General features: G+C 35.6%; 1 pseudogene; it reads right to left on the bottom strand.

Annotated features, from left to right (window-relative positions):
- Positions 1–674: 674 nt before the first annotated feature.
- Positions 675–12,118, bottom strand: LOC127782671 (probable LRR receptor-like serine/threonine-protein kinase At1g56140; annotated as a pseudogene).
- Between the last annotated feature and the right edge of the window lie 916 nt (positions 12,119–13,034).

The raw sequence follows: 13,034 nt of genomic DNA, 5'->3' as shown, positions 1-13,034 counted from the left end.
CTCGTTGCTAAAATGAGCAGAGCCCGAGCTAGCTCGTGAGCCGCTTGTTTTGGCTCTCGAGCCTAGGCTATCATGTGTTTATATCGATTATTTTACTTTTTATGGAGTTATTATTTGTTAGCTTGAAATTTATCATTAAGATTTTGAAGAATTAAATATATAAACTTATTTAAATTTTACATGTTGATGAATTGTTCTTGCTTTTTTTAATAATTACAAAATATATATGAAGAGGTGTTTCAACATGAAGGCTTGCAAGCCAGCTCGAGCTGCCTCGAGCCAGGAAACGAGCCGAGCTGAGCTCAAGTTTTAGCTTGTTTCCCTAACTGAGCCGAGCCAAGCCAAGCCTAGTTTGTTGCAAGCCATTGCAAGCCGAGCCGAGCCATGCTTTGTTGCAAGCCATTGGTTCGGCTCGTTTCCACCCCTATTGCCAGACTCCTTGTTCATTGATCCAGTTTAACCACAAGTAATTAAGCCAATCAGTTTTTATTGATTTTTTGGTAAGCATTCGTGCCCATGATTCCATGATGTAACCATTATCAGCCAGTCAAGAAACTTTGTTGTCATGTATCGCAAATTCGTTCCTAAACAAGTTCATACACATGTAGCATATACATGTAGTGACTGAAATGGTAGTATGCAACTGCCCAACAATTGCAACTTAATCAGCCTAACATAATTCAAAATGAGGAAGCCTGCATCTGCCGAACATTACATTTTACAACATACGGAGTAACATATAATTGCATAGTACGGAAAGTGACCTTAATTGCCACATAACACGAAATATCACGATAAGAGGTTGACATTCACCATTCCTAATGGTTAGCTCCAGTGATTATTTTTGAGTGTGTGAGAGGGTCAACATCTCCCTGCTTGCTGAACTCATTGGTGATAGGCCTGAGTAGCTGTTGTTCTCACTACTGAGCTGCCACTCAGTGATGTAGCTTGGCATTGTTACAACTTTAGTCACATCAACATCTCCGGTGAGCATTGCCACAACTCTTGACATAGGTGGTCGCTGGTGTGGTGAGCCCTACGTGCAAAGGAGTGCGACATGGATGACTCTCAAGGCTTCCTTTGAGTTGAACACCTCGAGTCTTGGATCCACAATTCCGAGTGCATCCTCTTTTTCATAGAGGTGCCATGCCTATAAATGAATACAGGCACATCATGTTCAATAAGCACTAAATAAAAAGCAACAATGAACCAACGTCTTCCTATGTATCAATAGAGAAACCATTGATGAGCTTACCCACTCAAGGAGATAGATTTTGCTTTCCTCAAGAGAGTTGTCGGTGTTCGATCGACCAGCTATAGTCTCTAGTGTGACCACCCCAAATGCAAAAACATCAGCCTTTGCAGTTAAATGACCTTTCATTGCATACTCAGGAGCCAGATAGCCACTTGAACAAGGTTAGGCACATTAGAGTTAGCTTCAATTTTGATGGTTATGACAATTATGAAGGACAAGAGGGGGCTTTTTTTTACATTTAAGGAAAGAGTGCTCAATGCAAAATAATAACATTTTTCATGCCTTTGGCTGTTGTTTGGTGCATCTCTTGTGCGAGAAAGAAAAGGAAAAGACAAAAATAGTCCTAGTGTTAACAAGTATTTTAGTTATGTTTTTGCAAATATTTTTAGTGTCCACCCCCTTCAGCCATTCTCCACTAGATATGCGTAAATAGACTCATAAGTACAACAGTTGAGCCTGGTATAAGCTCTTAGACAGTAGAAGTCATTTACAAACTATTACTTATGACAATTGAGACAACAAAGGCTCTAACTTTTAATCCACCATTACGATTTTTATTTACTCTTATTTCCTTTTCGTCACACTCACGCAGCAACACTTTCTCTTATAAATTCTGCCAATGGTAAGAATAACATAAATTTCTCTCTCCTCTCTCTCTCTCTCCCACACCAGCAAATTTGCCTGGTTTAGCAAGGCTATTAATAATAACTAATGTACATGCTCTTAGGCTAAGTGCCATGAGTAATGTGACATCCCGGCCTAGGCTTAATAGGATTAATAGAATACTTATATCAACAAGTTGCAACTTCTTTTCCAGAAGCCGATCTCGAGAGAACTCTGAGGTTAAGCGTGCTTGGCCTGGAGCAATTTAGGGATTCTTCCCGGGTGCGCACGAGTGAGGACAAGTGTGCAAAAAAGACTTGTGTTGGTCTGTGAGGGCAGTCTATGGCCTATGAAAGCTGCCAGATGTAAGCGGGCCCGGCCTGGGAGAGGCGGGACGTTACAAGTACCGTGTGGGACTATTAGGGCATGCTCAAAGGTAGAGTCCAATGTGGACTTAGAGGCTACCTGTAACAATAGTTAAGTCAACAAAGACTCTAACCATTAATACACAAAGAAAAAAGTTTTCCCCTTCTTTCCTTTTTCCCACCCTTGTATACAACAATACTTCATTTCATAAATGCTAAGAGACCATGTTAAGGTAAAATCAATGTTTCTCTCTCCTCTCCTACTCACTCTCTCTGCCACGTCAGCAAATTTGCCTAGTTGGCAACCCTAAGAGTATGTTATTAGAGACTATTGTACATGCCCTTAACCGATTGTTTGAGGAGACCATAACCCATTTATTTACTTGGTGGCTTAGAACATGGTTGAAACACTATGGTGAGTGGAATGTGGTCATTGATCACAAGACATATGGGATCGGCTCAGCGTGAGAAGTGAAGTTCTCTAGTGCATGGGATGGAGGTTTAGTCCTAAATGTAGTCGATGTAGTCTTCACCTAAATGCATGGTTGTATTACTTTGTTAGCTGAGCTATATGCACTCGAACTCATGTTAATCTTTTATCCCAAGAGAGAGTGTAATTGGTACTTGCGCAAGTGTGTAGTCTTTCCAAAATGGCATTAGGCTTGAACCTATGTTCTATGGGCTATGGCCATGTAACAACTTGAAAACTCTGTGTAGTAAAATTTCAAATGTTTTCAAGTTTTGAAGTACCGTGCTAGTGTTTTGTGTGTCATTGATTATAAAACTTCATGGTATATCATATATAGAAACACTAGTTTGCCTAACTCAAACTAATAATCGATAACTCGAATCAAATTGAGAATATATGCAACATGCAAGTAAATGAAAAACCCCAAATAAGTTTAAAGTTTTTTTTAATATAGAACTAAGTTAAAAGAAATAAGAGTGAAAATAGGAACTAAGTGCCTGTTAAATTTACAATTCACAACATATGGAGCCAAAATTAATTATGTGGTTAAACTTGATTTTTTGTGTTGTTCTTGTGCTTTTTGTGGAGCCATGTTTCAATTATTTCATTGTGGAAATGAAGTTTGTCTTGCCACACTCAACCCCCTCTTTGTAGGAAAAAAAAAACTATGATAGCTAGAGTAAAAAGAACATTGGCATAATGTCTTACAATGTGCCAGTTATTTTTGTCGTGCTGACATGAGTTTTCTTCTCATCATAGAACTTGGCGAGTCCAAAATCAGAGATCTTGGGAGTGAGATCAGTGTCAAGAAGGACATTGCTGGCTTTAATGTCCCTATGAACGATGCGCACATTCGACTCCTCATGATGATAAGTTAAGCCTCTTGCAATACCTAAAATGATCTCAAAGCGTGTTGGCCAATCCAGGTTCAAACTAACATCTCCCGTACATGTAAAAATAAAGCCCCAATAATTCACTTGACAACAAAAATGTAAATAACAAAATTAGTGAGAGTTTATAAAGCATGGGAGATTATTAGTCAGTTGGATTGAAAGGCAATTTCACATATCCAAGTGATGTGCAGAAATATGCTCACCAAAGAGTGCTCCATCAAGACTTCTGTTTTCAAGGTACTCATAGACCAACAAAGGTGTATTACTGTTAGTGCAGCAGCCATGCAATTTCACAAGATTGCGGTGTTGCACAGTAGAAATTGTTGCAACCTCTGTCACAAACTGGCTTTTGCCCTGATGAGATGATTGAGAAAGTTGTTTCACAACTATCAGTCTTCCATCAATTAGTTTTCCCTGCAAAAATAATAACATCACTAAATTTAAATGTGTACTACTATATCAGATAAATAGTCGAGGTTCAGTTTTGCAAGATTATTATTTGGGGGAAATAAGCAACCTTGTAGACTTGCCCATAACCGCCTTCTCCAATAATGTTTTCAGGACTGAAATGATCTGTGGCTAACTTGAGTTCAATGTAATTGAAGACATAAGGTCTTCGAAGCAAGTTGTGCAGTCCTAAATCTGTTAAGGGGATATAAGTATATTAGAATAAACCAATTGAATTAGGTTGTGTAAATACTACACGGGTATATTTGATGCCTTCTTGCTGCTGTAACATTGTTTTTCGCTTCTTTATCAACACAAATATTCCAATTAAGGCTACTAATCCTAAAATTGATGCACCAATTCCCGCCATTGCGCCTGCTTTACTTTTCCTTTTTCATGCACCATTTCTCACAGAAGGTACAAAATCTGAAAATAAGTTCTAATTATTGGAAGCACATATATATAGTCCTTGAACTTAAATAACTCTACTTACTTGGGGTGACGCTTAATGCTGAAATCAACGGCCCATAGTAACCTTGAATAGGAATGCAACAAGTTCCCTTTCCAGCCCAGAAGAGATGGATCTCAAGGAAGTTTTTAGACACAATTGCCGTGTAACGCTTGCTAACTTTAGTAAAAGATTTTCCACCAGCCATCTTCCTTATATTGAAGTTCTTTTCTTTCAGAGAACCCTATATAAGTGTTAGTCGTACTTTAGATGAAGAACAAAAAGATTCAGAAAAAAAAACTATACAATGCAATCAATTCATACTTGGATATAAATGTCAAAAACTCTCCTTCCTAAGCTTTGCCAAGTCTGTGAATCCGGATAACCTAACTTTGCAAATTGAAGCACAACAGTATAATTTCCATTCTCAAGTCCAAGACCAAAGTATCTCAGAGACGATGGTGACATCCTTGCAGTTTGGAATAGTTCTGAATCCATTGCATTCTGAATCGTCTCATTGCTATATATTATCTTACTGTCATTTGGGGACTGGAACAATTTTCCTACATTGCTAACACCCCATCTTGTTTGACTGGTAACATAATATGATGAGTCCCCAAGGTTTGTGGAATCCATTTCGTACATAGTATTGTCTGAGCCTCTGATAGATCTGTTACTACCACAGTCTACCGCAAAGGAATAATCTGCAGTAAAGTTGTGCAAAATTATGAATAGTACTAAAATTTCAAGATCCTATGTATTAACTGCTACGGTTAAGGAAGAGCAAGATATATACATCTTGGAGAACCACGGAAACATGGAGTGTCTTTCTGGAGGCAGTTTAGCCCTGGAGGTAGAATTCTGTGGACATAATTGACTTGAAAATTAAAAGTTGTGAGAAAAATATTGTTAATATTAAACACTTATGGAAGTATAACTAAATGCCATAACTACCCATTTTTGTTGCTGCCAAGAACAAAGTTGTTTGCCACCAAATTCCTTGTAAAAAAATAAAATGTTAAGTATAACACATTTTTATCCCCTTGACACAAATTTGAGAACTTTCTACTTACAATTGCAAGTTGTTCTGGGTAGCCCAGGAGGGAAAGCTTCCAGTGAGCTGGTTGTATGAGAAATCTCTGTAAATATGAAATAAATGCATTATTCTAATTTTAGCTGTACTACAATGTTGAATTGGTTACATACAAGTTTGTTAATGAAGGGCATATCCCATCTGGTAGTCCTCCTGTTAGGCTATTGTTCCCAAGAAACCTGAATTGGGAAGAAGACCAGATAATCAAACATGGTCATTAATATAACATGTGTGTTCTGTTGGAAATAACCTCGAGAAAGAATTCCTTACAGGAATATAAGCATTTGTAGATTCAGAATTGATTTAGGAACATTGCCCGAGATATTGTTAAAACTCAAGTCCCTGTGCCAAAAAACAGCATACTTGACCAGACACTTCACATGAAATTTAAGAAAATTAAAATGACCAAAAGTTTCATGGACTGTGCTATGACCCATAATGAAAAACGTACAGGAATGTTAAGTCTACGAACTTCGAAAAATCTACTGCTCCAAGGTCTCCAGATATCTTGCAGTTCCTCAATACGCTGTAAAAAAAAACTCGGTATTAGCAACTTATAACTTTGTCAATATTTAAAACTGCAAGAAGTATAGTTAGAATTTAAAAGTGTCACATACAGGGTATTCAAAGATGTCAGACTGCTGATAAAGGCCAATGAAAAGCTCCCGTTTACGATATCACCAATCCGCCTGCTCATTTGTTCTCAGCACATCAGTTATCATGAAGAGGAGACTGCAATGTCGCTATAGAACAAAAGTTCTTACAATGTTGTCAATTTGGTTAGATTAGACAAACTTGCCGGAATTGGTCCTTCAAAAGAATTTCCTTGGAAAGCCCTGTGGGTTCATTATTTAAGGAAAAAAAAGTATGGAAATGCCAAGTCAAGCATATGGAGAAAATTTCTGTTGCAATTCCACTTGTCTTGTGAATAGGATAAAATCATTGATGTGATAAAAAGTTAATAATTATTCTTACAGATCTTCCAAATTAGTCAAGCTCCCAATATAATCAGGTATTTTTCCTGTAAAATCGTTATCTGATGATCGCCTACAAGCACAAAAACATGTTTAATGTTGAGCATATGAAAACAAAATGAGCATGCCAATTGTGGCTCTGTTCTTGAAAGTACAGGAGTTTCAGGTTCTTGAGCTTTGAGAATGTCGAAGGGAAGGAACCACTCAAGCCAGCACTAGAGGTGTACCTGATAGTAAAACAATGCAACAATTATGCATGTTCAACAATAGGTATCTTGCTGGTCCAGAACTTTGTTCTTCAAGAAGTAGCATCTGCCAAGTTAGAAAGAGGGGGAACTAAAAACTTACAACTGCCCAATTCTTCAGGAAGTTCACCAGTAAAATTGGTCAAACTGATGCCTCTGAAACAAAAGAAATATTTATGGAGTGATATAATTTATTTGCATGCAATGCTAGTAACTGAGAAAAAGGGCACTGTTTGCCATGATGGACCCTTCTTTTCTCGAACATGCATCAAAGCTGCGTTTCATTCCATTAAGGGGTAGGGTTTTTAAACCCCTTTCCAAAATCCAAGCCCACCATTTTAATCCACAATGTTTGCATTCTGGATGTCACTCGAACATATGAAACACCATTTGGAAAGTGAAATTACACTGTGGTGCCTAATATATAGATAAGTTGTGAATTTTAGAACTTTATAAAAAGTTATGCATTTGGATTTCTCTATATAATTAAATACTTTGGACCATCATTAATCTGTAATCGAAAATTGATCAGCTATGCATGAAGAGATCTCTTACAGCAAGTTGAGATTCGTGAGATTCCCAAGTTCCTTGGGAATTGGTCCTGAGAGTGCATTGAATCCCAGATGCCTTTTTTTATTTTACACAAAAGAACAAAGGATGGTTCAGACAACGCACTAACAGATGGACACTACAAGAATATAGAACTTGAAGTATAACTCCTACAATTCCGTCAAGCCAGTCAATTGCCCTATGAATGATGGTATGGGGCCTGACAAATAATTTTGATCCAGGTTCCTGAAACAGCACCAGAAACATCAAGTCAGTTAGCAGCAAAGAATTTGAAACATGGGTTTGAATTTGAATTTGCTACTAATTTGCTGCCAGATATTAATACATATCCTACAGTTGTTCATCATCAAGGTAGAGCTGATAAAAGATATCATACAGGTAAATTAGGTAAGTGAGGTTCTGCAACTCTGCAGGTATCTGACCCACGATGTTCAATGCTTATGCCCTCCTGCATAAATAATCAACAAGTGAGGAACTTCTTCTCGTAAAACTAGGCTCACGTTAGAAACAGATTACTAAGCGAATTGTTGCTACTTGAATATAGAGGTATAAATTAAATATTCTAATAAATAAACTTAGCAAATAACTTAAAATAAGTGGTCTAAGTAACTAAGGCAGTAATTGAAAAAATATATCTATCTATTATATACTAAAAGTCCATTAAACTTCCTTAAAACGCTCTAACGCTGCCATGTGGCACTCAAAACACTCTCAAACTGACATGTGGTGTTAATAAAATCTATCCCTCAATTTTCATTTAACTCAGTGGGTCCAATATTCCAAGCCGTTGATTTAGTTGAGATTTTAAAACAAACTAGAAAACTGGTCGATCAACATGTTAATATCCGATCGATCGATCGATCAACCTGAGGGACACCCTTCTCCTGCTCATCCTCACCTCCTTCCTGGTCTTCCAGGACATGTGGGCGTGGAAGCCCGATGATTAATTCACTACTATTCGCTTTTGATATTCACAGGCCTATGCATACGTACCTGTGATCTCTGCGCGTGTACGCTGATTAATTTGCTTGCCGAATAGTAATAAAACCAACCCATCACTAACCTCTGCTTCACTCCCCTTTTCTCCCGTCTTTCTACGTATATCAATTTGAGATAAAATTTTATGACAGTAAATTTCAAATAGCCATAGCTTCTGAATTATATGTTTGTTTTTTTCTATCTATTCGTCATTGTATTTACAATTAAATTGATAATTTAAGACCCATATTTTAACTTAAAATTGATATACTATTATTATTACTAGCCACACATACAATACTCCTAAGAATTTGCTACATAAGTCAAGATCGGTAGAATAAGCCGCCACATATAAAATTAATAACCTTGTAAAAATTATTTTACACAGTTTTTAGTTACATAATTTCACATCTGTGGAGGGTTCCTTAGCTACCATATGATGCTCTATAAATTGTTTGGGATTCATACAAACTCATTGAAAACATAGATGTCAAACTCATTGAAAACATAAAACATCTAGCCATCGGTCTTTATTTAATATGATAAACCCATTATTTTTCAACCAATAGATTTAGCTTAAAGAAAAGAAAAACCCACATCCCGAATCCGTCTTGGTATAAGACGTGGACATGCTTACTCCCATCATCCGCCCCCTCCCCCACTTTATTCACACACACACACACACTCTCTCTCTCTCTCTCTCTCTCTCCTATTCCATATCCTATTTTCTTGCTATATCAGTTGGAAAGCAAAATTTATGATAAAAAATTAATAAAAATTATTTGAACAAAACTATACAACTAATTTTTACCCACTTAATTTGCCCATATTCACTACATGTTAACATTCAAAAGAAACACAATTAGAAGAGTTTGTTCCTTTCAAGTTATGTTTGTTGACTTTTGCGTGTCATTTAAACAATTATAAAAATATTAAAAATAGTGATATAGATTTTATCATCCTACGTAACTTCAAAACAATTAAATTAGTTTTAGAATGATATTAAAATAAAATGAAACTAAATATAAGTGACGTTACAAAAAAAAATACTTCCCTCATTCTGAAAATGTAACAATTAAAAATAACATTATTAGATTAGTCATGAAACTACTATGTATTCATATTTTTAGTATCTACTATGAATATGAATATATTGTAGGAAAAGACAACTAAAGATTGATAGATCTTAATCAATCAATAAAACTCTTATTCTATTTTTTTCAGTTATTAAAAGTAATAGTAAATAAAACACATTAAATTTGTAACTAGCAAAAAATATATAATTCTTATGGTTTTTTTTTTACTTTTCACTTAATGCGGTGAACCTATTCTTCTGTATCTTGAGATCGTAATAACTCAAACTCATCGTACCTATCCTAAGAAAAATAAAGTCCCCTCACCTCTAGCCACTTTTCTCCCACTACCATATATTCCCTCTTTCGTAACTGTTTGCACACATATTCTCCCCTCCTCTCCTCTCTCATTAAATTCCTTCCTCCCCTATTTTTTAACTAACATCTTAATATAAAAACAATCAACAATAAGTGATCATATTTGTTTGTAGTGTTGTTTTATTTATAATTATATGAACAGTTCAAGATCCATATTATAAATAGAACAATATCTAAAATTCGTAAAAAAAATTGACTAGATTGAACCAATTGGAGAAAATACCTAATTTCTTTTAAAAAAAGTTCTTACTTATCACTTAAATTGTAACAAACATTGCCTATTCTAGCCATAACCATCTTTAAGTGTTTTCATACTAATGTCCTTAAATCTGTCATATACCATATACCTTGGCATTATGAGTTTCTCTACATATTATTACATATATATATATAAGCCATATTAAGACAATAGGTAGTTGGTTTAAAAGTTATATTTATTACTATTAAATTTATATGTTAGGACTTATGTTGACTAGGTATTTAAATAAATACTACAGGTTAAGTATATCATAGAGAAACAAGGTATGTAGATATCTTTTCTTTATATACTCATATATATATGTAAGTATGTAAAAATTGTGTGAGTATGAACCAATTAGAAGGAGGGGTAACTCTATGGTATAAATAAAACACATTTATTGACAATAACAATTTTCCAGGATTTGTTAAAAAATAGAGCACCTAAACATTTAACTTAAAAGGAAAAGCACCTTATTTTTAATTTGCACTTAATTTTTTAGACATTTGTTTTAAACAAACTAAGTCAACCTCCTTTCAAGATAATGAAAAATGTTATAATTAATTTCTTATAGGTATGAAGTAAATATTGCATAGCTTAAAGCTAACAAACAACTTGGAAATTTTATACAGGCAATGCTGATGAACAAAATTTACGGAGAAATGATTATTTTGAAGCATAGCAGGTGTATTTTGGTTGATATTTTGTCATTATAAGTTTCATAAACACGGTATACGATACGTGCCCGCGCAAATGCGCAGGCTACCTTCCTAGTTTTTTAAAAGTGTAACGCAAATAATCAGTTTTACCAATCTGGTAATAATTAATATGAAAAGAACTAAGCTTGTTTTTTTTTATCTTAAAAAACTAAGCTTGTTCGTTTCAAAAGCTTAGAGAAAATGTAATAAATGACTCCTTATTTAATTTGGTGTAAGATGCTGCAACCGGAGAAGCAAAGCAAATTGTTGAACGTGAGTTATCTTAAGCTTATTTTTAGTTGTTGGTTATATATGCTCTTACTTTTAGTCTAGTCCTCTAGTTTAGAGTTTCTTTTTACCCTTCTTAGACGTTGTTCCAACCGATTTTTTTTTCTTCACTTTTGACTGGGTGTACACTGTACTTGCAGAGCCCGGAGATGTATTACACATCTTGCATTATCTAAAAGGTACTCCCTCCGTTTCACCATATAAGTCATTCTAGCATTTCTCACATTCATATTAATGTTAATGAATCTAAACATATATATCTATTTAGATTCATTAATATCAATATGAATGTGGGGAATACTAGAATGACTTACATTGTTAAACGGAGGAAGTAATTAATACTCCCTTCATATTTTAATGTATGACGCCGTTGACTTTTCGACCAACGTTTGACCATTCGTTTTATTCAAAAATTTTATGCAAATATAAAAATATTTATGTCGTGCTTAAAGAACATTTGATGATGAATTAAGTCACAATAAAATAAATGATAATTACATAAATAAATTTTTGAATAAGACAAATGGTTAAAATATCAACGGCGTCATACATTAAAATATGGAGGTAATAAATGATACGTAGAAAACCAGACTAGGGAAAAAAATCAAAACAACCTAATATAAAACAAAACGGAAGGAGTAATTAATTTGCTCCAACTTTGTTACAGAGAATACCTAAATTATGAATATGGAGTAGTACGAAGGAGGGTTGCTGCTTACAACTCGGTGATGTGGCAGACGGTGTTGTTGTTGTAGGAGCAGTCGCACTTGATTCCCAGTTTCATGTGAGGGTTACCATCTAGGGCAGTGATGTCTATGGCACGGCCGCTGCAGGGCTCCCAGGTGGCGTCCCAATACGACGTCCTCAGCCCCCACTGCCCGAACATGGCGTCCAGCGCGGCCGCTGCGGCATCATGCATCAGCAGCATGAGAGATCTTGTCGAGTTCGGTATTAGTTGAAATTGAGTACATACCTTCGAGTGGATCTGTCGTCGCTGTTTGCTGCACCTGCTGAGCTCCAGCAAGCAGCGAGAGAAGCATCAGCAGCATCTGAAGCTGCAGCACAGCCCCCCCACTCATCGATCCCTAGCTAGCTGTGCTTCTCTTCTCTCTTTCTCCAATGTGAGAAGGGTAGTAGTACTTCAACCCATCGACGGACTGCATTAATAGTTGATAGCAAGTACTCCCTTCGTCCTTAAAACATATCTCCCTGAACAACAAATCTAAATAAAACATTGTCCAGATTTATTGTACAAAATATCATATTTTTGGGATAGATTAAGTAGGTACCGGTAGTAGTAAGTACAGTAATACACCAGGTGTTGATAGCTCAACTGTATTAATCATTCTCACTGACGGACGGGACGACTTGATAGCAAGTCTTCTTTGATCAGTTGTACTTCCTATGTCTCACAATGTAAGATTTTTTTAAGCATTGCTTATATTTATTTAGATGTTAATGAATCTAAACATATATATATGTTTAGATTTATTAACATTTATATGTATGTGGTCAATGCTAGAAAGTCTTGCATTGTGAAATGGAGGGAGTACGTACGATCCTTTACTTATGTCACGGTCTCACGGTTACAGCTTACTCCCTCCATCCTATAAAAAACCAACATGTGACACATCCTATTACTACGAATCTGAACATACATGTGTCTAGATTAATCATACTAGAATATATCACATCTTGTTCTAGATTCGTTTTTTATTGGACGGAAGGAGTAAATGCTTCATCCTAGGAATGTCCAGATACATCGATCACACCTTTGCCCAGAAATAAAGAGATTTTTTTTCTTTTTTTACTGACGTGGCCTTATGAATGCCCACTGATTTTGCATTGTAAATTATTTTATCTATGATTTTCTTCGGTACAAGTCCTATATATAAGCACTCACCAAAACACTTGTACTACCTCTGTTTTTTATGCATAATGCCGTCCACCTTTTTCAAAATATTTAACTATTCATTTTATTTATATATAAAAGTATAAGCAATGATCAAACGTCATGTT

This window comes from Oryza glaberrima, chromosome 8 (assembly GCF_000147395.1).
Source record: "Oryza glaberrima chromosome 8, OglaRS2, whole genome shotgun sequence".
In the NCBI taxonomy this organism is placed as follows: Eukaryota; Viridiplantae; Streptophyta; class Magnoliopsida; order Poales; family Poaceae; genus Oryza; species Oryza glaberrima.
The sequence above is the reverse complement of the archived record's forward strand: the minus strand, read 5'-3'. Positions and strand labels throughout refer to the sequence as shown.